We start from the raw sequence: 24,477 nt of genomic DNA on the forward strand, positions 1-24,477 counted from the left end.
TAGGTTGGTTTTATATTTTTGCACTTGTGAATAGCGCTGCTATCAACATGTTTCCACATGTGTTTTTTTCATATAATGACTTATTTTCTTTTGGGCAGGTACCCAGTAGTGGGATTGCTGGATCAAATGGTAGTTCTATGTTTAGATCTTTAAGAAATTTTCATACTGCTTTCCATAATGGTTGCTATCAGTTTACATTACCACCAGTAGTGCAAAAGTGTTCCGTTTTCATCACATCCATGCCAGCATCTTATTTTTAAAATATAGCCATTCTTGCAGGAGTAAAGTGGTATGTTGTTGTGATTTTAATTTGCATTTTCCTGATAATTAGTAATCTTTAGCTTTTTAAATGTTTGTTGGCTGTATATCTTTTTTTGAGAATTGTCTATTCCTTCAGTTTTTGATGGAATTATTTGTTTTTTTTTTTCTTCTTGCTAATTTTTGGGGATTCCTTGTAGATTCTGGATACTAGTTCTTTGTCAGATGTATAGTTTGCAAATATTTTCTCCATCTTTGCTTGTTGTCTTGACTCTGCTGATTATTTTCCTGTGCAGAGGTTTTTAGTCTAATTGGTTTTCGTTTACTTATTTAAGTCACATTGATATGAATGAAAACAAAGTTATACCAACTAAAATACATAAGTTAGTGAAGGAAAAGCATCACAAGACACAGCAACACACTTCTGTTCATCTGGGAAATCTAGAATTAAGTGTCAAAGCAACTCAGTTGAATCTTAATTTCAAAATATTCATTTCAGGTACAAGCATTTCCATTTATTTGCTTCATTATGGTCTTAAAATGTAGCAACACAAAGACATTAAATTTATTATTTCAGCAGTATAAGACTACATACCCCATCAACATTACTCTGTATCTACTAAAATTTTACAGGTGACATAAAATGTCTTTTTAAATTTTTAAACAAATTCTCAATTTGTCACCAGGCTGGAGTGCAATGGTGAGATCTTGGCTCATTGGAACCTCTGCCTCCCAGGTTCAAGTGATTCTCCTGCCTCAGCATCCTGAGTACCTAGGACTACAAGTGTCCGCCACCTGCCTCAGCCTCCAAAAGTGCTGGAATTACAGGCATGAGTCACTGCCGCCGGCTGAAATAATGTCTTTATTCAAAGTATCTGTGAGCTTTACAGGTATTGATTGACTTACGACCTATGCAACTTACGACCATTTGACTTTACGACCACAATCGCTAGCCACAACTGCTCTGCATCTGGCAGTGCAAATGTTGCCCAGCTGGGCGTATGACAGGGCAGACCAGCTTCCGGCAGCACTACCATATCTGCGTGCACCATTTTAACTCTTATCCCAGGCTCGGTACAGCAATTTGTGTTTTGTGTCTTGGATATTTTTCATCAAACCCCTCCCAAGATGTCTACCAAGAGGAAATTGTCTTTGTCTATGCCTCAGCCTGCCAAGAAGGAAAGAAAGGCCATCGATCTCAACATGAAAATGAAGGTAATTAAGCAGCACGAAGGAGAAAAGAAAGTGAATGTGATTGCACGTGATATGAAGTTATCATTTCACAGTACTGTACATATAGCCTGCTCAGCTTATGACCAAATCGTGTTACGACCGGTCTGTCAGAACCAATCATGGTCATAAGTCGAGCACTAGCTGTACTTTTGATTTCCTGGAAACAAGGTATGTTTCCAAGGGGATACAGTAAAAACATTTTGTTTTTTTGGTTTTTTATTAAAACAGCTTTGTTGAAATGTGATTTACATATTATAGAATTTATTTGCTTTAACATAGAGTTAAAAGATTTTTACTACATTTATTTCGCATTGTGGAATAATATTTAACTCAATTTAGAGTTAAATACTTTATTATTATTAAATCTTTAACATACATAACTCTAACAAACTTACTGACTTGTGCAACCATCTCTAAAATCCAACTTTTGAACATTTTCATCACTCCAGGACAATCCCTCATGCCCATTAGCAGTCTCTATCCATTTCCAGCCCATTAATCTTCTTTCTGTCTCTAAACCTGTCTTTTCTGGATGTTTCATGTAGATGGAATTATACAGTATGGTAAACATATTTTCATCTATTTATTTTTATATTGAACTTGGTTCAACATAGAGCCAGAATAAAATGTTTAAATTTTCTTTCCAGAAGGTTAAAAATATTTATCTTTCTTCATACTTACTTTTCCTTCTTCTTCTTTTTCATTCTGAAAAAGTTATTCTTTTAAATAATTATATTCATTCATTAATTCCTTATTGTTCTCTTCTAGAAAATCTTCCTGTCCACTCTCAAGACAGCCTCCTTGGATATTAATTACTATCTCTTTATTATTGCTTTCCTTATCAGCACCCTCTAGTTGTCATTAAAGCAAGAGATTTTCATGTTCTAGTTGACATATTCTCTTCTCTTGACAGTTCTGCTTTCCGATTGAATCTTTTTATAGCTTCCTCTTTTGGATGCATCTCCTTCATTTCCTTTATTCGATGCTGCGCTTGTGTTAGGTCCACCTCTACACTTTCTAAAGCCAGTATCTTTTCCCTGAGAGCATCTCTTGTCTCGTGAAGCTTACCTTTGAAGGTATTAAACTTCATTTGAGCTTTAGAAAGTAGTACAGTACAACTCATTCTTATCTTTTAGTTAGAAATATAAGAACTTTTTCTTTTAAAGAAATTGTGCTGTCTGTAAAGTAAGTTGTAGGTCTTTTGTTTCCATGCTTTCACTGTGCTCATTTATAGGAGCAGCCAGTCTAGAATGGAGGGATTCAACTTCAGCTTCCAGTCTTTCCTTGTTGTGTTTTTTCTTCTCCAATTTTGAATACAGCCTTGTATTCTCAGCTTTGAGATCATTAAGCTGTTGACAATACTGGGACATTGTTTTTGTTATTATTTCCTCATTGAGTATTACACTCTTTTGAAAGTTAGCATTTATTTCTCTAATACTTTTAATTTCCTGAATATGTTCCTTCTCCTTTTGGAGACTATCATTTTTTATTGCATGTACTTCTTGTCTGAGTATGGCAATATCTTTCTTCAACATGCAATTTTCATACTTCACATCCTTCTTTTTAATAACTTTGAAAATCCTAAATAAAACAAAAGAAATTTTTAGCTACCATTCATTAAAATAACATATCATGGTTATATCTAAAGTGAATGAACAACCTGTACCTTCATGCAATTAAAAGTTGCTGTAAGTGGATATCCAACTAGAGAAATAGTTGAGGCAAAATCTTGACCCTTGGCATAAATTTCAAAAAGTTCAAAAATTTGTTTGAAGTCAATGAATCAATAAAACACACGCATTAGAGAATTTTTAAGGATATCAGAATTGAAAAAGCCTTTCTCTGAATTATAACAAACTCAAAGCATAAAGTAAAATATTAACAAATTTGACTAAATTAAAACATTGGAAAAAGAAAACTGCATTTATACTCTGATATCTAACCCAGACATCACCCTATAGTAACAGCTTTACCTCCACGTGTATTTGGACAGATAAAATTTCTCAAAGTTTTTAAAGTTCTGTTTCCCTGATAATATTCTATTGTGATTTGACTCAACCTTTTTTAGTCAGTTATAAGAATTACATTTTCTAAATCATAAATCTAGACATTGTACTAAGCATTTCCACAAATATACATTGATGAAATTATTTAGTTATCACAATTCTTATAAAGAGAGGTTAAAAAATATAAGCAAGCTGTAGGATTTTTCCCAGGTCTTCTGATTCTACTTCTAGTTCTTCACCAGATCACAGTTATTTCTATGGTATAAATATATAAACACAAAAACAGAGAAACAAAAAGACACAGATATAAAATGTGTCTTCTGTCTTTGTCACCTGGATTCTACATGAAATAGGTTGAGAGGATGTGATGTTGTGGGTCTTCAGAAGCAGAAAAGAAGCTTTCCCTTTTCTGCACTAAGCTATTCTTTTTCCCACTGCTTTTTATCATTATTTTTTTATTTGGTTCCTGGGATATCAAAAAAGTGAAGGTACTCACTGAAATAGAGGAACCAAAGTTTGCCACAACACAATGAACAGAGTGAAACTGCTGAGTTGCTAGTGCAGAATCCTGGAAAATGAGATGTCTCCCAAATTTACATTCAATTACCACAAAAGCTTATAGCTGGAGAATATACAGTATAGTTGTATAATCTAGCACCATTGTCTATTTAATAATGGAAGTAAAACCAAGCAATATTAAATAATTAACTCAAAGCTTCTAAGGTGGCATTCATTACCTAGCATTTCGTGGCACCAAAAGAGAAGATACAATTGTATATCGCTGAATTACATAAATTACCAGATAAATATATCAAATTAGTCAGATAAATTAAAAGTTTGACTTTGGCAAAGCAATTTAATGCCTCAGAGGTTGAGGGGAGGACTCATTTGCTTTTACTTTATAAGAAGAAAATCTCTAGATTTTTGTCTATCTTTAGAATACAATGTACAGAACTGAGATTTCTACTATAGACTAAATGCTAAATTTTTGGCTGAGGAATTATATTACTTATATGATAAAATCATACATGTCAAGAATTACCATATTTTATTAAACAACATAATATAAAAGTCCAAGTCAACAGAAACATTGGAGAGTGGTAATTTTTTAAATATGCAAAAGTATATGTATTTGTTTCCAAAAATATTTAAAATGGCCATGATGGAATTATAAACAGTTTGAGTCAAACAGGTAAACTTACATGCATAAAAGCACATTAAACAGACTTCTTTGGCTGGGAGTATTTGTTGCAATTCTCAAGGCTAGATACACTTTTATGTTTCTTCTCGGTCATTGCTTCCCTTTCATTGTATTACCATTTTATCATTTAAATAAATCTAATTCATCTTTAAATCAGTACGGAAAAAAGAATCTAGAGCTTATTTCTTTAGCAATTTCTTTTATGCTTATCTGGTTCAGAAGGTCACATGGCTAAATTATTTTCCCAGCCCATATGCCACTTGGAAGATTGACAGTGAGACTTAGGTTGACTAATGAACAAAGATTATGAGAATGTTTTCCAGAACTGTCATTTAGATAGCAGCACTGATCTACTTTGACACATAATCATACATTTAGATAATCCCTCTGTAACTATACACATGTCATTTTCTTGAGGAGAAAACCAAAATAAATCAGATAGTTTATAAAAAGAGAAGCAGCAAGTGAACCTCTTTCATTTTATAGTTGAACTTTCTTTCTTCAAAGACAGGAACTCCATTTGTACATACCCACCTCATTCTTAAGCCTTTACATCTCTGTGAGAAGCAGGCTACCTGTCTGGTTTGTTATAATTTTTACAGTCTGATTTATTTCCATTTGAATAAAGCTAAGAAGATGACTGGCAACCATGTTTGAGGGGCCCAGAGTGTAAATGCAATGAAAAGACATGTTTGTCTTCTTGTAGATAAGCTGTAAGTCTTCTTTTAGATATGTTTGTGATGTTCTGTCACTGTGTGTAGAATAACTCACATTTTCTAATTCAGGTTTAATGCTTTTATAGCTATTAGCAGTGGGACTGTCATATGTGGGTCCTTGAAACACACCTGCCAGTTACCTTCTAAGCTTTAGAAGAGCTTCTAAACTCCATATGGCTTGTGAAACAAGTGCTGTATTGGTTTTCTGTCTTTGTGTCTGTAACAGCAGAAATACCATGGCTTTCTATCTGTATCATGTGCTTCATTTCTCTGGAGTGAGCAAACCACAAATTAAAGAAGACTTTTTGGATTTCTAGACCAAGGGCAATGTCTAATGTCTAATTTCCTATTAGTGGTATTTTGGTTTATATTATCATTTGCCTATCAAACTCTCTGTCTTCTTTCATTTCAACCATAACTACCAGGTTCTTTAATTTTTCAATTTCTGTATCATTACAACAATTCTCTTCATCTCTGTGAGAAGCAGGCTATGTGTCTGATTTGTTATAATTTTTATAGTCTGATTTATTTTCATTTGAATAAAGCTTAAAAGATTATTGTCAAGTGTGTTCAGGAACTTGGAGTATAAATGCAATGAAAAGATGTTTGAAATGGGCTCCTTCTGTTCAGGCAATGCCTGGAATAATGCAGAGTTAGACACTCAAGATGCATCTGCTTCCTCACAATCAGGGATGTGATTCGTCAGATTACAGGGCACTCCCTTTAAGTTTGTCCCTCTTTAGAATTACTATGTAAGAGCTTTTCCTCAGGACAAACAGTAATTTTGGATTTTTCAAAATTTTCACCAATCTTCAGTTGAACTTTTCTGTAATGAATTTTAAAGGAAGTCCTGAATATACAGATATATCCTCTTTATCACAATTCTTACTCAGTTCTGGTTCTTGAGACTTTTTTTGCAGGTGCCAAAGTGGGAAATTAATTTGCTTGTTTTGTTTCTCAGATGTCTTTTCAGTCAGGGTAAAGGTTTTAAAATTAACTTTATTCTGAATTAAATATGAACAAAGAAAAAGTAAAAAGTAATTAAAAGTGGCCAGGCACAGTGGCTCACACGTGTAATCCCAGCACTTTGGGAGGCTGAGGTGGGTAGATCACCTGAGATCAGGAGTTTGAGACCTGCCAGGCCAATGTGGTGAAACCCTGTCTCTACTAAAAATACAAAAATTAGCTGGGCGTGGTGGTAGGCTCCTGCAATCCCAGCTACTTGGGAGGCTGAAGCAGGAAAATCACTTGAACTCAGGAGGCAGAGGTTGCAGTGAGCCAAGATTGTGGCATTGCACTCCAGCCTGGCCTCCAAGAGCAAAATTCCATCTCAAAAAAATAATAATAAAAATTTAACTGTGAAACCTAATTTATGCTTTGCTACCCCTAAGTTACTGGATTATAACTAAGAAGTAAAAAGCAATTTGCCTTGGCTTAACACAGAAGAAAAACAAGAACCAGCAAGCTTAACTCTCAATGTTTGTTTGGACTAAACTTAATTTATTATGAATTAAATCTGCCAGAAATGGGTTCACAGATGATATGTAGTATTATAAAGCTTCCTCTCATAAAATGATTTTTACCTCAGCAAACTATAAATAGTGAATTCATACTTCTGAGGATTAACTGGAGAGTAGGCAAATGCTAAATTATTAGAATTGGCTAAAATGTTTTAAAATTAAATATGAAATTCTGATCTGTTGAATTCTAAAAGAACTGTCTAAAAGTCCACTTCATTTGGACTATGCTATGTTATTAAAGAAAAACAAACCAATATTAAACACGTAATTTAAATAGTTTTATACCTGTGGCTGTTTATTTTCACTTTTTTCAAGCCTTTCTTGCTTTTTCTCTGAAGTCACTTTTAAATTGTGTTCTGCTGACAAATCCATATATTTAGCTAAAATGAATTACTTAGGAGACTATAATCTTTATAAAAATGGATACAAAATAACATATACTTTTATTTTAAAATTCAGAGTTTAAATGAAGCTTAATGTTTACTAGAATATTTACATTTTAAACAAATACTTCTAATTATTTAAAACTTCAACAAACCACTTGGGAAGACACCAGATATTGGCAGGTTCAAGGCATGCAAAAATCTCAGGGTCACCCACAAATTATTCCACCCAATATAAATAAACAAAACAAAATTTTAAAAATACAGTGAAAACATATAAAGTAATACTTCACTATTTCTTACTTCATGATAGTGTCTTTAACCACACGCTAAGCGAGTTGTTATTTACCAATGATTTGCAAAGTTTTGTTACTGTTATACCTTTATTAGTGTACATCCTGTTTTTTACATCTGAAATGTTTTTCACATCTGAAATGTTTTTCTCTACTATTCTGACAAATTAATTTTTGTGTTGTAAGACTGAATGCAGGCTGGGCACAGTAGATCACACCTGTAATCCCAGCATGTTGGAAGGCCCAAGAGGGAGAATTGCTCAAAGCCAGGAGTTTAAGACCAGCCTAGAGACCATAGTGAAACCTTGACTCTACAGAATATTTGCCAGGCATGGTGGTGTGGGCCTGTAGTCCCAGTTACTCAAGAGGTTGAGGAGAGAGGCTCCCCTAAGCCCAGGAGTTTGAGTTTGCAGTGACTCTCAATCATGCCATTGCACTCCATCTTGGGTGACAGAGTAAGAATTTGTTTCCAAAAACAGAAAAAGAAAAAAGAAAAAAAGGTTCAGAATGCTATGTGAAGTCCTCTTTGAATCTGGCTACATTTCTTCACGTATATAGATGTTTCTTCCTTGGGGATCCCTTAGTACTTTGTCAATTTTTTCTAGTGTTACTTCACCATCTAAACTGCACATCATGTCTTTGCATGTCTATCCTCTTTGCTGCTAGACTGTAGCAATCATCTTTGTATAAAGAGTCTTTATTTTACTAAATATTTATTGAGTTCCTGCTAAGTGGTAGGCACTGGGGTTTAGAGAGTGGGAATAAAACTTGTCAGGGATAGCTTTTCTAGGTATCATGCCCAAGCTGAGACTTAGGGAGTGAAGTTCACCAGATTAAAAGAGGCAAAGAGCAGGAAAGGTAGCACATGCCAGGCAGTGGCAAGAGAGGAAAAGAAGCCTCCCAGAGCTTATGCATTTGTCTACAGTGAGGGAATGGTTGTCTATAGTGAGGGGTATTACCAGAAGCTCAGTAATGCCAGAAAAAAAAAAGGCAGACAGAGAAAGGGCTGCAAATGGAGATTTGGGCAGAAGCCAGTTTCTGAAAGCCTTATATAAACCAACCATTACAGTCATTTCTTAAATTTAGAAAAAAGAAAAACAAATTTAAAAAGCATAATTCCAAGAAAAAGACCAACATTTTATTTTATCTTATCCTATTTGACATGATTTTTATTAGAGATGGGGTCTCACTCTGCCACCCAGGCTACAGTGTAATGTTGCTGTCATAGCTAACTGCAGCCTTAAATGTCTAGGCTCAAGCAATTCTCCTGCTTCAGCCTCTCATGTAGCTGGGATTACAGAGGCAGAACACCATACCTAGCTACATTTAAAACAAAAATAGACATGGGGGCTTGCTATTTTGCCTAGGCTGCTGGACTTCCTGAACTTAAGGGATCCTTCTGTCTCAGCCTCCAACACTGTGGGGATCATAGGCAGAAGCCACCATGCCTGGCAACACCAGTATTTTAAATGAATAAAGTGGAGTCCCATCATTTTATCTTATCATGGATGGGTGAAAACCTTGCAATAGATTCATGTACTCCATGAATTTGTGACAAGGAAACTATAGCATTAACTACAGCTGAAGCTTCTCTTGTCTATGTAGTTAAGATTAGAGACACTCAAGTGTCTTATCCTTTGCACTTTCTCTTTTGTTTTCAAATTTGCATGTTTTGTAGGTGCTGTTTCTGTCAAACATGCAGGTTTGTTAGATATTCCTTCTGGAAAACATCATCTCTCTGCCTCCTTACCTGGCAAAGTTTCACTCACTCTGCATGCTTATCCTAAATCCTATCCACTTTTTAAAAGGTTGCACTAATAACCACAAATTTAAAGTGCATGGCATCTAATGAACATAATAAAAACCTACTAAATAATAACTATATGCTTAGGTGACATCTATCCTCCATCTGTCCTCTACATAAGGGGTCAGGATACAATAGACCACAGGCCAAATCCTGCCTACCATATGTTTTTTCTCAACAAAGTTTTATGAGAGTACAGCCATGCCTATTCACAGACATGCTACCTATGACTGCTTTCACACTATAGTGGCAGGGTTGAGTAGCTACAATAGAGACCACATGGCTTATGGATTGCTTAAATCGCCTTTGAAAAAAGAGAGAGACCACATGGCCTAAAATATTTCCTACTTAGCCCTTTAGAGAAAAAAAGTTTGCCAGTCCCTACTTTAAACCATGAATAGAATGCCCTAATTCTCAAATCTAATCTAACGCCTTCCCTGCTCACAATTTTCCAATGAATTCCTGTAGCAAACACTACTGGCTCCCTACCCAAGAGCAATTCCTTATTGTTTCTTGCTGGAGAAACACAAATCTATTTGGTTATTTATTATCGCAATACCCCTCCCCAGCTTCAAAAGAGAAATGATTATTCTAAGCTAATTACATAATTACATTTGCCTTCCCAGTGCCTGGTTCAGGGATGAGCATATGGTATGACCCAGCCAATAAGATAGTAAAGGAAGGCCACTGCATGCTTGTGAGTTTTCTCTCAATAGGTCTTCTAGTATTTGCAGCCAAAAGCATTCTATCTGAGAAGTTTCTCTTGGCCTACAGGATAAGATCTACTCATTTCTATACTATTAAGATTCTTTTATTAAACTTGTTTCTAGACACAGGTAAAACAACAACAACAAAGTCTTTCTTAAGCTTGCCTTCACTGGCACATACTGAACATAATAAATACATAATAAATAATAACTAAAAGCTATTTTCACCCAATTCCCAATCACTCCCATATACTTTTTTTACACTAGTAAATCTGAACTGCTGATAAACTCTATAAAGTTCACTCAGGTGTCCTACCTTTCGAACTTGCTCCTCCTCTTTTTAAAACTTTCATCTTCATGGCTGCTGCGTCTGTCAAATATGTAAGCTTGTTAGATCTTTCTTCTGCCAAGCATCATCCCTCTGCCTCCTTACCTGGCAAAGTTCCACTCACTCTGCATGCTTACTCTAAATTCTACCCACATTTTAGAAGCTTGCATTCATCACTACAAATGTAAAAATGCCTGGCACATATTGAACATAATACATACATAATGATAACTATAAGCTCCCAGATGACATCGGGTTCAGAGTAAGCACTACATAAGAAAGTAAATAAAATAAATGACAATGGTAACAACAATCTCCTAACCATATTTTTAAAATGTATTTTGTAATATTGGAAAAATGCTTAGTCCATAAAAGACACATGATAGTTATTAAGTGGACAAGTATATGAATGAATATTTTTCTTAAAAATTCAGTAGGAAAAATGCAAAAGTTAAATAGTTGTCTGTATTCTATTATAAGCACCTTAAAGACAAAAAACTATGTCAATTTCATCTTTGTCTATTGCAATTTGCCAAACTTAACTTATAGAAATGGTTTGACACATATGCACAAAATTTAAGGTGTCTTTATATAATTCAGATTGTTATTGTGAACCATTTTTATAATTTTGTTATAATTTTTTGAGCCTAGAGTTTGGCTATTGGAATATTTATTATGATCATCTTTTGCCTAATGATAACAGAGTATCTTTTTTTTTTCAGATGAAGTCGTGCTCCTATGTCACCCAGTACAGTGGCACAATCTCAGCTCACTGAAATCTCCACCTCCTGAGCTCAAGCAATGCCTCTGCCTCAGCCTCCCAATTAGTTGAAATTACAGGTGCCTGACCCAGTGCCTGTATTTTTAGTAGAGATGGGGTTTCACCATGTTGGCCAGGCTGGTCTCAAACTCATGGCCTCAAGTGATCCACCTGCCCCAGCCTCCCAAAGCGCTGAGATTACAGGCATGAGCCACCACGCCCAGCCTGGTAACAGAGTATTTTTTCCAACAAAATCACTATGACTGTGATAATTATCCAGCACATATTAAAAGAAAAAAGCTTGTTCTAAGAAGTGAATATATCTCATGAGGTTCCCACTTATGGAGAATGAAGTAAAAAATAGACCTTGTTTATATAAGAATACATAACTTCTGCTTCTTGGAAAGGAATTAATTTTCAGTCTTCAGAATTCAATAGGTATCTTCAAAAGCAATCTTCTATTTGTATGGATGTACACTGTTTTATGATTATTATTCATATTTGTTTATGGTATCAGAAAGAGATTGTTGAGTTCCCAGTTCTAAAGATAGTTACTTTCTTAGTGACAAAAATTCCTGTGTAATACAGTTGACCCTGGAATAACAAGAATTTGAACTGCAGGGGTTCACTTATATGCAGATTTTTCTTCTGCCTCTGCAAACCAGAGACAGCAAAACTGAACTTTTTTCTTTCTCTTCAGCCTAATCAACCTGAAGATGATGAAGATAAAGACTTTTGGGAGGATTAACTTATGCTTTATGAATAGCAAGTATATTTTTTTCTTTTCTATGATTTTCTTTATAAAAGCTTCATTTTTCTAGCTTATTTTATTGTAAGAACATAACATATAATAATATAACACACACCAAATATGTGTTTATCACCTGTTTATTTTATCAGTGAGGCTTCCAGTCAATGGTAGACTATTAGTAAAGTTTGGAAGGAGTCAAATTTTCTCAGATTTTCAACTGCACAAGTGTCAGAATCTCTAACTCCCACGTTATTCAAGAATCAACTGTAATTAATATTAATTTACTAAATACAAACCACTTATAAAAATTAAATAGAAAATCCATTTGCATAACAAGTCTAATTTGTAATAATGTGATTATAGAGAAAAATACAACATACTAACTTAAAAATCTAATTTTTAAATTTATATTAATACAAAAACATCATGTAGAATTTCAGGGATCATAAGTAGGTAAATAAATTTTTTTCAGACAATACTGTTTGAGATTATAAATTACCTACAATTAACTTCTTAAATAACTCTAAATTCTAAACTATAGAAATTAAATTAAAAATATATATATACACACAGATTTTTTAAAACTGCTCTTTGATAATTAAAATTATGTAACCTTACTTTTATTATTTTTTTTTTTGAAGATAGAATCTTGCGCTTTTATCCAGGTTGGAGTGCAGTGGTGCGATCTCAGCTCACTGCAACCTCTAACTCCTGCATTCAAGTGATTATCCTGCCTTAGCCTCCCAAGTAGCTGGAATTACAGGCACCCACCACCACACCTGGTTAATTTTTGTATTTTTAGTAGAGATGGGGTTTTGTCATGTTAGCCAGGCTGGTCTCAAAACTCCTGACCTCAGGTGGTCCACCCAACTTTGCCTCCCAAAGTGCTGGAATCACAGCCTTGAGCCACCATGCCAAGCCTGTAATCTTAGTTTTTAAAATCAATAAGACCACCAAGAAAAATGAGGAATTTACTATGAGAAGTCTTACCTTGATTGTCATTTCAAAGATGATTTTTAAGTATCTTAATGTTCCAAAATTTGTTGTTGAATGCTATACATAATAAAATAAATTAAATTACTATTTTAATAGTAATATAAAAAATTTTACCGAACATAAATTCTTAAAGCATTTCAGACAATATCAGAGCCAATGTCAGAACTCTAATGTCCCATACACTTTAAAATTTTAAGCTCTATACATTTATTAGGCTTCTAATAAAAGAATGAAAACATAAACTACTCATAAACAAAGAGAAGCATAGCTCAGTAAATTAATTCTAGTCAGCTTAACATCCGGGAAAGTGTCCTGCACTCAGAATAAGTCCTCACTCTATAACCAATAGGTGTTTTGTTTTCAGACCAGTTGCTTCTCTTAGGCTCCATGACTTCTTCTAAAAAATAAGGATTTTACTATTTTTCTTCACTAAGCTGAGAGGAGGATGTAATGAGATAACATGTTTAAATATTCCGAAATAGTAAAGCAATGTAATAATTTATTCTTGAATTGGATTGCTGAAATAATCTTGAAATCTCAAAAACTGATGGATGTTTTTTCATAGGTTCTAATATTTGAATTTGAGTTTTTGGAAAATGATATTAAGTGCTAATTTTGATTATTTGTTCTATTCATTGTGGCTTGTAGTTCAGAGCATTTTTGCTAATTCATAACTTGTAACTAAATTTATGTATAAATATATTACCTCATCAAAATAGATTACCTAATTGTCCCCTATTACTGAGCTCATCAATCACACCAAGGGCAGAAAGCTAATAGATGTCAAAACCTGGCCTGGACAACTACCATTTCTTCTCTGTCTACTCAAACTCTGAGCCAGCAGTGTTAGAGGGCTGGATCTTCTTGGTCCTCTCCAACTGACGTACAAGACAAAACCCGGCTTGTATTGTTTTCAGTTCCATAAAACAGAGGCAAGTTGATGCTTCCTTATTTCCAAGTCATGTACTAACAACATATTTGCATGTAACATCCCATATGTTACTCAGTTCTGTTCTCATTTCACAGATCACCTTATCTAAATGTTTCTTCTTTTTTTTCTTTTTTAATTGAGATGAAGTCTCACTCTGTTGCCAAAGCTGGAGTGCAGTGGCATGATCTCCTCTCACTGTAACCTGTGCCTCCAGGGTTCAAGCAATTTTCCTGCCTCAGCCTCCTAAGTAGCTGGGACTACAGTCACATGCCAACATGCCTGGCTAATTTTTCATATTTTTAGTAGAGACAGGGTTTCACCATGTTAGCCAGGATGGTCTCAGTCTCCTGACCTCGTGATCTGCCCACCTCGACCTCAAAGTGTTGGAATTACAGGTGTGAGCCACCGATCCTGGCCCAACATGAATACTTTTATAATAATAATAACAATTTCAATATTGGGAGTCTCCTGTTTTGGTTTGATTCATACTATTTCCCTGGTGCTAGTTAACAAATAGTCAAATGACATTCTAGGGATTGTGCAAAATATGGAATGCTTTATGAATTTGTGTGCCATCCCTGGGCAGCAGATATACTTATCTGTTCTGTAATGATTCAATTGTAGAATATGTACTACTGAAACAAGTATTAAAGCCCTGTTTTATACCTGGGTACTCATGAGCCATGAATAAAGCTTAGCTCTGTTAAATAGAAATTATCTACTTTAGATACACAGAATTTTACTGAATGATTTCCTGTGAGGTAGAGTTTTTAAGTATTTTAAAAACTTGTGGTAGAGATGCAAGTATCCTGAGAGATTTTCATTATTATGGAAACAGATCACTCGATGGGCCAACTGCAAGTTGGTGCCCTCTACTTTATTGAAGGATAACGTGGAACCTTCTGCTATCTCGCAAAGGCTGTTGCATAGGACATAGAAAAGTCTCAAGGTACAGATAACAAAAGGGAAAGGGAACTCTGATCTCTTTCTACAACATTATTAGAACATTCCTGACTGTTGAGTACAATCCCAAATAATACTTGCTAAAGAAAAGATGAACACATGACTCAAAGGATAACTTACCATGAAAGTCTAGGCTAAGCCTAGCTAAGAGGTGGGCCACAAATAACGTATTTAGTGTTGGGGAGGGTCAATTTACTCACTATGTGTGTGGGTAAAGCCTGCAGGCCTTGGCCTCACTGCCTGAGCAGGGTGCTGGGAACAATGGCTGAGCATATGTACATGAACTAAAAAACACTGTAGCTGTGAATTCTGTGTATGAGTCACTGTGAAGACTGAGGAATTTGAATCACTAAAGGCATCCTGGTGGCAAAGGTCAATCATTACCAGATTGAAGGATCAGTTACAATGAAAGCAATACAGCAAGCGAATAAATGGAAACAATGGAATGATTAGAGTGGATTTCTCCCCCTTCTTCTGACTTGTAAAGCAAGACTGTCTTCCTTGGACTTAGAAAATCCCTTAGCTGTTTGAAAAATTCAAAGCAGAAAGGAATAGGAGATAGCCCCAGAGGAAAATACAAGATTTTCTGCTAAACCGGACATTTCAAGACCCAATAACTAATTAGAAAAGTCAGGCCAGGCAAGGTGGCTAGCAGTTTGGGAGGCTGAGGCAGGAGAATCACTTGAGCTCAGGAACATGGGCAACATAGTGAGACCTTGTCTCCAAAAAAAAAAAAAGAAAGAAAGAAAGGAAAAAAAGTAAAAGATGTGACACTATTTATATCTCACATATAGGAGTTATACTTGGAATAAAATGAACAGCATCAAGATCCCTAGGGATAAAGGTTTTTAAAAGTCCTGAAAGAATCTTGCACTCACTGCTACTTATAACTGATCTAGCTTTCTGTTTGATTTCTGGCTAAAAAGTGGACTAACTTGTTGCCATTCCAAACTACCTCAATAAAACTATGAACTGTCACCTAATGTATGGATGCAATATTTTGTAATTATTTTAATTTAGTATTAACTGGTCTTTTAACATAAGCACTTACCTTATCACATCACAACAAATAACGTAATCTTCTGCAGTTTGTCCAAACATATCTTGACAAAAGATGGGAGAAGGCTGACTGTACTTGAAAAGTTATGATGTACAGCAAGCATGAGGGCTGTTCTAAAATAATAAAGAAATAACCCCACTCAAGAACTTTAATAAAGATATTTAACTCGCAAATTTGATACACTTTACCAATTAGTATTTTGCCTGTCAGTATAGACATAATAACCATTTACGTGTTCTAGCTTATGCCTATAAGAATCTTGGGTGCTCAAGTGTTCATCTTTGTAAATTACCACCAAAGCTAAAAGGCAGAGACAACAAAAAAGCCTCTTGTCCCACTGGGATATGACATAATACATGTGTCTAACTTACAATTTTTTGATGTCCAAGAAACTATGCTGAGGTCACTTATCTAAAATAGGCAAAGATTTAGATGAAGATTTCTCCATTGCTTTCCAAGTCTGATATATTGTAATTCAAAGTCAGCTAGGGGTCTGATAAATAAGAGCTATCTGCAGGTTGAAAACAGCAATAACGATAATAATAATAATAGTAGTAGCTGTAAATTGAAAGTTAAAAAATTCAAAGGAGGAAGGCATATGATACCATAATAATGGTAACAGTAGTAGTTGTAAACTGAAAGTTAAAGTCTATGCTTTATAAAATTAATAAAATATGAAACCCTTTTGGCTAATATAAGATTACAGGACCAAAAACATCAGATTACAAAAAAATAGTCTATCAGAGAAAATGAATCCTACTATATACAGTTTTTATATTGCTCAGTCCAAATAATTGCTTTTCTACCTATTGTGTTATTTTTCGCTGTATGCCAATAATTATATGTTAACCTTATCATTAATATTTCTGACTTGAGTGGCTGTTACCACTCTAGAACAGTCAGGTTTTTATTTTTTAAAAAAAGAACTACTGTACCTTTTGAAACTATCAACAGCATGTACATTTGCCTGGTTTTTCACTAAAAATTCCACCATTTGCTGTCTCTTGCAAACTATAGCAAGCAAAAATGGTGTGTTTCCCTCCTGTAAGAAAGCAAAAACAATTTATAATTCATAAAATTACGTATTTCTCAACTGAACTAAAAATCTTCTATAAGATGCTATGAACTTAAACATACAATATAGAAAAAAAGTAAATGCAAAGCAGTCACTTCCTTCTCCCTCCTCTGTGCTTTCCCATACACTGCCTTGCAAACACCCCCAGATTGTTAACCAAATAGAAAATTAGTTCATAGGACTGCTAAAACTAAATTATTAAAAGAATTCCTATTGTATTCTCACTGACTTAATGGGTTTCAGTGTTTAAAACTGACATCCTGATTATGCCAAAGCTCTGTAAACTACAACTTCAACTGAAAAAAAAGAGTTCAGAAACTGCTACTTATCTAATTGAGAAAACCTGACTTGTAATGATCATTTTTTTGACACATAATCACTTGAATCGTGACAACGGAACATGAAATAGTGAAAGGGACTGCCTCTGCTTATTGAAAGATCACCCACAAGCAAATTTCTAGGCTCTCTAAATGACAGTAAATAATTCATGATGAGAAGAAAAAGGGTGTTATTCTGTAAGCTGAGGGATATTACCCATAATATTTCCTTTCACTTCCCAGTCACAGACGTAGAAAGAGACAGATAAGTCAGGCTAATATTATCGGAAAGAAGAACTTTGAAGGAAGTAACCCCTATCAAATGCCAAGTCTTTTAGAGATTTCTTATGGTTTTGAGATATAGGAATTTATACACTGCACTCATCTATTCTGTGGTTCTTAATCAGGGGTATATTCAAATCTAGAGGCGTTTTTTGTTTGTTTGTTTTTGCTGTTGTTGTTAGAGACAAGAGTCTCACTATTTGCTCAGGCTTGACTCAAAATCCTAGCATCAAGCGATCCTCTCACCTCAGCCTCCTAAGTAGCTGGGACAGGGAACATGCCACTGTGAATGGCTTCAAAAATATTTTTAACCATATATGTTCAGGCCTTATTAGATCTATTACATTAAAATCTTCAAGAGAAAGCCTACACTTGTAGAGTTTTTACAAAATTTCCCCGGGTCCCTGTAATGCACAATTCTAGCTGAGAATTAATGCAGCAGACAATCAATTCAGTTTCATCGCTCACCCACACAGCCAATAGTCTTACCAGTTTGGGATGTGGACAAAAAGAGAAAAGAGTAAGAGTCATGTATTAAAACTTCAGTTAATTTTCCTGGGTATGGGTAGAACAGGGACACACAAACTCAAAATCTCACTTGATTTTGCTATTTTTAAGATCCTTATCTCCCACCTTCCCACCAAGACATTCAAATTTGAGAGGAGACTTACTTAAGTGGCTGTTTCTGCTAGGATGGGCAATAATACAATTACTAATTTGTTTCACCCTTTGCTGAAGTGTTTCTCACTTTGTCACCACCTATTCACTGCCATTCTGGTTTCCTCAGTCCTCTAAAACTTGATCTTTAGGCAAGTTTTAATCATTCTCTTTACCAAACCAAAAGTAATTACCCCAAAGCTGAAGAGCACTTTGTCTGAATACATAAACGAAAAAGCAACAAATTAAAAAACAAAACCTCTTCTTTGCCTTTTTCCCTCATTACCTAATTTCTAAGTGACCTGTATATTTCTGAATGCTCTCCTTTTCCCTTCCCATTTTCTCCTCTTAAGCCTTGATACTGAAAGATACAGGAGATTTTTTTAAAGAAAATTGTCAGCATCACCAAGATTTCCATTTATGGTAAGTTGCTTTGATTTTGTTTGAGTTTTAAGAGATAAAGCCTATTTCCAGGATATTTTTTTTCCTGTGTTTTTTGACACTAATCAGAAAAATAAAACAACCCTGGGGTATTTGAAAAAAAAAAGTTTTATCTTGAAAAAATTCACAAATAATTTCCATAAATGCACTAAAAACCTTCTTTAAAATTATCAATATTTAAAGTAGAATCTGAGACAATTAAGTTATTTCAAAATATTTTCATTCAGGGAATGCTTGAGATCCCAAACTTGAAAAATCAACCCTTACCTATGTCAATGTTAGAACAAATATTTTGAAAAGAAAATTCATTGATCTATACCTTGTTTATTGCTTCAATATTTGCATGGTAAGAAAGCAGTTTTTCTGCCAATAAAATCCCTTTATTATACACAGCATAATGAAGGGCAGTGTTGCCGTACACATCTTGAATGTTTCGTTTGGCTCCATGTTCCAGCAGAAATATGGAACAAGTGTCTTCCTGGCAATGTGCAGCCTATTGGTATTAGTAAAAAAATTAGACTGTAAATTCTAAGCATTCAAAATACATATTCCACAGGTTTCACCAACTAGTTATATTTAAATTAGATAAATTTATTTCTATGTATTTAAATCAAATCCATTTCATGTTGAAAGAGTTGGCTACTATACACCTTCATTAAAGGTGTCCTGTTTAGTCTGTCACCGATGTCAATCTGGCATTTTCTGCTCAGTAAGAGACCTACCACTTCCACATGGCCACGGACACAGGCCAAATGTAGAGCAGCCCTATGAAAGTGAGAGGAGTTTTCAGGAAATTGTAATGCTGTATCTCAAAGCCTATAATGATTTGTGTCATTGTAAACATTGAATAGCATGTTATTCCTCTGTCTTCAAAACAAGTAATTTTCTTTTGAAGAAAGAACGTTTATTAGCTCTTACTGCTCACTACCTTAATGAAAACAGCAGCCTATTTGGAGAGAATAAGCTTGGTCTTTGGATTCAGTTCAACTAGGGCTTGAGTTCTATTCTGAACTCTGTCACTTACCAGCTATTGCTTAGACTTTCTGTGCCTCAATTTCCTCATTAATAAAATAAAGATGACAATAGCAGCTAGCTTGCAGGACACCATTGTGATGCTTAAATAAGTATCTATACAAACTATTTAGAACTGTTCCTAGAACAACCAAAAACTCAATAATTGTTAGATTTTAGTTTTTTGAGACAGGGTCTCTCTTTGTTGCCAAGGCTGCAGTGCAATGGTGTATTTATACTTCACTGCAGTCTGAAACTCCTAGGCTCAAGCAATCCTCCTGCCCCAGCATCCTGAGTAGCTGAGTCCACAGGAGTTCACTAGCACGCTCAGCTAATTTTTAAGAATTTTTTGTAGAGTAGGAATCTCACTTTGTTGCCCAGGTTGGTGTCAAACTCCTGGCATCAAGGGAAGCTTCCACCTCAGCCTTCCAAAGTTCTTGAATGACTGATATGAGCCACTGCACCCAGCCAGATGTTATAATTATTACTAGCGCCTGAATAAATTTTAATTAAGTAAAATGATACAATTATTCCTATTTTGCAAGATGATTTAAAGATTAGGTCATATTTTAACATATCTGATACTGGAATGGCACTTATAATTCATAACTTTTTATAATTGTAATTGGTAGCATTTTAAAATAAACAATATAGAAAATAATAGGGTATCAAACAATGATACCTAACATTAAGGTAGGTATGGACCTAACATTAGGTCCATGAGACCTAACATTAAGTAAAATAAAATACAGTATACACAGCAGGTCTAGGGCAGTTCTAGGCATCTAACTGGCACTCAAGTACATTTTGGTTCTTAAAAGTACCATAGGAAAAGAGTACTGAAATAACAACAACATTTTTTTAAACAAATTACTTCTTACTTTGATTTTTGAAAAATGTGAGGCCAAAGAAAACTCATCATTGAAATAAACAGGTATGGCTCATTTTAGTCAACACTTAGATTTACAGAATAAATGCAAATCAGACTTTCCAATGATTAATATTGTATTTATGACTAATAAATTTTCAAAAGAGTAGTTAGGGGTTATCTTTTACTATTTTCTACCTTCAGAAATGCTTTTATTTGAAAGGCAGGAGGAAAGGCTTCAATAAGATTAAGTCCTAATATTCCCATTTTAAATCTCTCATCTTGCTCAGGCAGAGGAGGTAAACATGAAGTCTTTAAGTATGCAAGGATCCTGAGAGTACAATTTGTCTGCTACATAACAGATGTTCAGGTTATGTTTGATGAATAAACGGATTGAAAGAATGGATACAGTTGGGGAGTTTAATATTTTAAAATATAACTTCTTTAAGCCAATATTTTTGTGATAGTAATTATATTTGCTATTTTTTATTTTCATAAGACTGTAATCTATCATTGTTCACATATATGTAATGAATCTATACATAAGAAAAACATATGTACATAATAAAATCTGCAAGCACAGATAAAAAGTTTCCCTTTTTACTTCTGAAGAAGCTAAAAGTTCAAAGATAACAACCCACAAGATAAAAATGATTAAAAATAGACAGTGAGACATTATTTTTATCTGTACAAGATTCATATTTCTCTTCCCAAGGATTATTCCATTAATAATAAATTTTACTAGAAGTTTTATAAATACTCACTGCAGAAATCACAAATAAGAAAAAGGAACAAAAAACTTTACTTAAAATACGCATGCTTAGAAGTTACAAATTCTATCCTATTTTGTACACAGTTTTGGCTAACACAAGACCACACAGTATGTTTCTGTGTGTGTGCAAGCAAAGTATTTTTTTTCCTCACTGGCTATAACAAAATACATCTTCACACATCGAACATACTTCTATACTTATTGCCACCTTCAATGGTCACATATCCATTCTATGGGTTCGTGTTAACATAAATGCTGAGAAAAACAAAGTGCATGTATCTCTATTTTCTAAAGGTATTTTAATATAATGGAATTGATGGTTAAAAGGCATATACATTTTAAGAGTGTGGTAATTACCACCAAATTATCTATTAGAAAAGTCATCAGCAACTTAAACTTTAAGCAGCAGTGTAAGTATCACTGCGTCTTAGTTTCACAGACATTGTGGATAGAAAACAGTCTCCTTCCCCTTTTAAATTCTCTCACAAGAAACACTAAGGATTTTTTCCTACATACATAAATAACTTGTGGGTCTGCATATACGTACTTTGCTCACTTTTAGAGTTCTTTTCTTGTGAATTTGATCTGAAAGAATTTCCTGTAAAATAAAGATGTGCTTTTTATCTGCATATATATAACTGATATATAACATATTATATTAGTAACATACATAATTTGTTGTATAATCAGTAATATATATATATATATATATATATATATATATATTATATATATACTAAGAAATAAATTCCCTGTAGGATGAAGATACACTTTTCATATGAATATAGATTTAAATATATTAGAAAAATATAAATATTTTTCAAGTATGTTATCCTTTGTTAATTTTTTTCTGATACACAGGAGGTTTTAATTTTTAGTTGGCTAAATCAACCTTCAGAATGTCTGCTTGTGAAGTCATTCTTAGGAAGGCTTTTGTCAACGTAAAATGTACCTGTATAAATATGAATTTGTGTTTTCTTTTGGTATGTTTCTCATTTTGCATATGTAAAAATTTCAATCTGTATTCCATCAGGAACTCATTTTTGTGCTATAAAATTTCATTAGTTTTCTTCACACAGCAGGCATTTTATTCATAACTCATCCTTTGCTGCTCATCTGAAATGTTACCATTATCAGTCCCTACATCTATATCTTACATATATTTCAGTGTTTCTGGATTTTCTATTTTGTTCCATGTATTTATCTATCTTTTCAGCTGGTAGTATATAATTAATTGTGGGAATTAACAGCACATTTTGGTATCTAGAGGAGCAAATCTTTTTCACTCCGTTATAAAAATTTTTAATGTCATCACAAAAGATAGCAAATGTCATGCAAAAATGATAAAACCTTGATATTTTCATTCGGTTTATGTAAAAGTGATAACCATAGAGCTCACATTTTGAGAAAACGGAGTCTTCCCATTCAAGGAACCCACCTCCCACTTCCAAGTTTCCCTCTAAGAAGCCCCAGTAAAAAATCTATCTACATCTGTGGATTCGGATGTAAAACGGACACTACTGAAAAATGACATGGTGTTTTTGACATGGAAATGAGTTCTCATTAGGCATCTCCCTATCATGTATGTGACCGGATGTTTTAAACGTGTATGTGCTTAACTTTGTGAGTCAAATCACTCAAATTCTCTACCAAGTGCTCCAGGCGGGGAATTGCCAGGGATGGAAAGCATCTGAGGCTCTGTTTGGCTCCGCTGCTCGGAGGCTGCCCGGCGCCCTCCAAGGCCCCCGCCCCAGGGACTGGGGGGCCGCGGGGAAGACCGGCCTGAGGACTCCCCTCCGACCCCAGGCTGGGCCCCGCTACCTGTCCCTTCTGTCGCCGGCGTCCACGTCCGGCTCCCGCGCGTCAGGCAGCGCTCTTTAGGCCCTTTAGGGCCGCCCCGCGGGTCTTCCTCAGTTCCGCGTCCAGTCGGTGGAAACCGCGGCCCGCCTGCTCCTCGTAGTCGAGGTAGCCCCAGACTGCCAGGCCCAGGCGTCTCCCGAAGCGGAAGAGCCTCCTCATAGTGGCCACTTCTCCTCAGACGCCCATCACCCGCTTCTGAGCTGCCTGTTCTCCTCGTGGCCTTTTCACCCCCACCCAGCCCCAAATCCGCGATCCACCCACAATCCCCCGATGTGGCTCAGAATCCGCGATCCAGCCCGGTCCACCACAGCCTTCAGCAGAGACACTCGCAGCCTCCGACCTCTCAGACAGACTGAGCCGAGGAAAACCGTTAAGTGCGCGCCTGCGGCACAGGAGCCCGCGCGAACCCCGGAAGCCGCTCCCAAGCCCGCGCGGGACAGGGCGCAGGGCGCAGGCGCAGCGGACTTGCGGGTTCTCCTGGGCTTGCCTGGGAATTCCGGAAATCTCAGGCGCGCTGCTCTCCAGGACTGAGGGTAGGCCTGGCCCTGGTTCCTCTCCGCTCCTCCTCCGAAGAGAGATCGGGGCGCTGGCGGAAGCCCCCCGAAGCCACTGGGGATGGGGCTGAGGGCCAGTTCCCAACCCAGTGCAGCAGCTACTGGGCAGACCGCCCGGCTCGGCTGCAGCCACGGTGACATCTTTCCCTGGTTCTGTGAGGCTGGGACCGCCAGAGAAACAAAAATATTTATTTCATAATACACACTTAGTTTTTTTTTTTTAACATAGAGACTATCACTGAGTCCTGGAGAAATGCATTACCTGTTTATTAATAACAATTATTTTATTTTTAAAACTATAAAAATGTATTTATAGTTTTAAAAATAAAACTGCATTCATAATTCATCTTTTGCTCCTCTCGCTATCCTAGTTTCTTTTTCTGATATTTTCTTTTTCATATAATGAGATTACCACTCACTTAAATATTAAATGCCTGGGATGATTTTTGTCTATTCTCTTTACTTCATTTGTCCCTACATCAAACTAGTCACCAAGTCCTCTCATTTTTGTCTCCTCAAATTATCTTGACTCGATTCTCTCCTCTCCAGCATTATAGAGGCTGTCAATATTTCAAACCCTCACGATCTCTTATGTGAGCTCATTTCTTAATTGAGCTTTTAGAGTCTACTCTTTCTCCCCAATACCAAATTCCTTCCTCTGCCTTTAGCATCATCTTTCTCAAATGTAACTCTGTCTTATCAATCTCCTGTTTAAAAGCCAATGTTTGCT

At 35.5% G+C, this 24,477-nt stretch overlaps 1 non-coding gene and 2 pseudogenes across 1 annotated transcript; all 3 read right to left on the reverse strand.

The window, feature by feature from the left end:
• Nucleotides 1-2,142: 2,142 nt before the first annotated feature.
• Nucleotides 2,143-7,306, reverse strand: LOC116536529 (annotated as a pseudogene).
• A 5,525-nt stretch (nucleotides 7,307-12,831) lies between these two features.
• LOC116536503 lies at nucleotides 12,832-23,722 on the reverse strand (annotated as a pseudogene).
• On the reverse strand, nucleotides 14,429-14,535 carry LOC116536547. The gene has a single exon (XR_004262698.1). It is a non-coding gene; the product is annotated as a U6 spliceosomal RNA (small nuclear RNA).
• Nucleotides 23,723-24,477: the final 755 nt, after the last annotated feature.

The sequence above is a fragment of the Sapajus apella genome, unplaced genomic scaffold (assembly GCF_009761245.1).
Source record: "Sapajus apella isolate SASKATOON/1434 unplaced genomic scaffold, GSC_monkey_1.0 scaffold101, whole genome shotgun sequence".
In the NCBI taxonomy this organism is placed as follows: Eukaryota; Metazoa; Chordata; class Mammalia; order Primates; family Cebidae; genus Sapajus; species Sapajus apella.